This window comes from Miniopterus schreibersii (assembly GCF_964146895.1).
Source record: "Miniopterus schreibersii genome assembly, chromosome: 18".
Taxonomy (NCBI): Eukaryota; Metazoa; Chordata; class Mammalia; order Chiroptera; family Miniopteridae; genus Miniopterus; species Miniopterus schreibersii.
In genome coordinates, this window is record NC_138121.1 from 15,778,035 (window position 1) to 15,781,206 (window position 3,172).

The following is a 3,172-nucleotide window of genomic DNA, read 5'->3' on the forward strand; positions in this document are numbered from 1 at the left end:
TAAGTAATCTAGAGATGATTTAAATTATGTGGGAGGATGTGTGAGGTTATATGCAAATACTACACCATTTTATGAAAGAGACTTGAGCATCTGTGGATTTTGGTATCTGCAGAGGTATTGGAACCAAACCCCCACAGATACTAAGAGAGGACTGTACAATTATCTCAAATTTTTTAAATAAAGACCTTTTTAAAAAATATTTTTAACACATTGTATGCGGGGAACGTATTTATACGTTTTACGTTGACTGGTAGTAGAACGCGCGATAAAAACTACCCACAAACAATGTGTTAAATTGATTTTATTTTAAAGAGAAGGGAAGGGAGAGGGAGAGCGGGAGAAAAACATCAATGTGAGAGAGCAAAGCATCGGTCAGCTACCTCCTGCATGTCCCACACCGGGGATCAAGCCCTCAGCCCTGACATGTGCCTTGCCCGGGGATTGAACTGGCAGCCCTTCAGTGCACGAGATGATGCCCAACCAACCGAGCCACACCTGCCAGGGCTTTTTTTTCCCCCTCAATTTTTTTTATGTTTGAAATTTTTCAAAATCAACTATTAGGGGGAAAAAGTAAACATCAGACATGCCCAAATATATTTGTAGCCACACTATTTGTAATGGCTCTAAAATGGAGACAACTTCTATGTCCATCAACAGTAGAAAAGATGAATCAGCGGTGTTATAATCATACACTGAAATAGTCTACAGCAGAGAGAATGGAAATATACGACCATAGGAACCTCACAAATCTGGTGGAGAAGTCAGATTCTAAAAGGCATGACCCCCTTTCCGCGCTCCCCAGAGAGGGGTCCATAGGGCCTTGTTCTCGGTTCCCACGAAACTTAAAGGGAAACTTTCACAATGTCTGGAGCCCTTGATGTCCTGCACATGAAAGAGGAATTTGTCCTCAAATTCCTTGCAGCAGGAACCCACTTAGGTGGCACCCACCTTGACTTCTAAATGGAACAGCACATCTGCAAAAGGAAAAGTGATGGCATCTACATCATAAATCTGAAGAGAGCCTGGGAGAAGCTTCTGGTGGCAACTTGTGCCATTGTTGCCATCGAAAACCCTGCTGATGTCAGCGTCGTATCGTCCAGGAACACTGGCCAGCGAGCGGTGCTGAAGTTCGCGGCTGCCGCCGGAGCCCCTCCTATTGCCGGGCACTTCACTCCTGGAGGCCTCGCCGACCAGATCCAGGCCCCTCCGGGGACCAAGACTCCTGGGGGCCACTGGCCCCCGGGCTGACCACCAGCCTCTCACAGGGGCGTCTCCTGTGAACCTGCCCCCCATCGCTCCGTGCAGCCCAGGCTCTGTGGGCATTGCCATCCCCGGCAACAGCAAGGGGGCTCACTCGGTGGGTCTGACGCGCTGGATGCTGGCAGGGAGGGGCAGCGCATGCCTGGCACCGTCCCCCGTGAACACCCGTGGGAGTCACGCCTGATCTTTACTTCTACAGGGATCCTGAAGAGATCGGAAAGGACGAGCAGGCTGCTGCTGAAAGGCGGTGACCAGGAGGAACTGCAGGGCGAATGGGCCGCTCCAGCCCCCGGAGGCCGCAGGCCGCCTGAAGGTGCAGGTGCCCATTCCGCGGCTTCCTCCTGAAGACGGGTCTGCGGCCCACTGCTCAGGCCACCGAGTGGGTGGGAACAACCACCGAGTGGTCCTAAGCTGTCCTTGCGCGGACTCTTAACAGAATTGGAAATAAGGTTGACGGAAAATAAACAGTTTCTAAAAAAATAAATAAGTAAATAAATAAAAGACATGACCCATTTCTAGAATGTGCAGAAACAGGCAAAACTAGTCCCTGCTGTTCAAAGTCAGAATAGTGATTGCCTGTGGGTGGAGTCATGATCGGATGGGAACATGAGGGGGACTCGTGGGGCGCTTGGCTCCAGTGCTGGTTATATGGGAGTGTTCAGTTTGTAAAAGCCCATCACATTTTTGTGGTGCACATGTCTCTCTCTATCTATTACTACTTCAATTTTAAAAGCTCAAAAAAATTAATGTTAGACCTCACTGCTCTTAAAACAGGTTTCTCAGCCCGGCCCCACCCCTGGGAATTCTTCACTGGCCATCTTTGTCCCATCTCTTCTCCCAGTTCCCAGGCTCTGACACGCCTGCCTCCCTCCGCTGCCAGGGGAAAAGTCAGTGCAGAGGAATTTATTCTCAATCCCTACCCAAGTCAAGGCTCCAGGATGGATCCTACTACAAGGGGCTCCTTAATGGCTTTACCTAAACCAAGGAGCCATGCAGCCTCAAGATGAATTGCTTTGCTTTCTAAAAACAAAAACAAAAAAATTGCTGCAGGCATTTTTTTAAAAACAAACTATGTCTTCCCTTTAGATAGGTGTCTCCCCCTTCCCTTCCACCACCCTCGGTTCATCTAGTCATCTTCTTCCCTTTAAGGCGGCGGCCGCAGCTTACTCCCTTCGCTAAGCCTGGGAAGCAGTGACTTGCTGGAGCGATTGCTTTGGGGGCTTCAGCTGAGGCCCAAGGCTCCCTTGGCTGGTAAGTGAACCCCCAGATCCCAGCAAAGTCAGCGGGGGCTGGGGGGTGGGGGTGGGGCAAGGGGGGTTGACAACCCTGGGAAAGGGAGGAGGGGCATGGTGGGGGTGGGGAGTAGGGTACAGAAGAAAAATGTGACAATTTCTGCCCTTTCCAGTCTTGCCATTGGTTGAGAAGTCTAGACAGATGCACATCAAATGAAACAAGAAAATGATTCAATTAAGCATTTCTTCTTTTTATCTGATGGGTTGATTTTCAGTCCTGTTGTTGTTACTTGACCTGTCAGAAGCCATTGACTTAGCTAATCTTTCCCTCTTCCTTGAAGCACTCCTGGGTTGATTCTTACCTCCCTGTCTGTTCCTCCTGGGTCTTCTCCTGCTGGTTCCTCTTCACTCCCGACCTTGAAATGTTGGAGTGCCCCATGCATGGTCCTTAGACCTTGCCTCTGTAGCTAATTTCACTCCCTGGGTGATTTCACTCAATTTGTGGCTTAAAAAAATACCATCCTCACCCTAATGACTTCCACTTTTGTGTTTCCAGCCAGATCTCTCCCCCGAACTCCAGAACTGTTCATTTAACCACCTGCTTACCTAGATCTCTAATAGGCATCTCAGATTTTTCATATCCAATACTGAGCTCCTCATATCCCTCTTCCAAACCTGTT

The 3,172-nt window shown here is 49.1% G+C and overlaps 1 pseudogene across 1 annotated transcript; it reads left to right on the forward strand.

The window, feature by feature from the left end:
- The first annotated feature begins 861 nt into the window (after positions 1–861).
- On the forward strand, positions 862–1,670 carry LOC308547389 (small ribosomal subunit protein uS2 pseudogene; annotated as a pseudogene). The gene has a single exon. The product of its transcript is annotated as a small ribosomal subunit protein uS2 pseudogene (transcript).
- Positions 1,671–3,172: the final 1,502 nt, after the last annotated feature.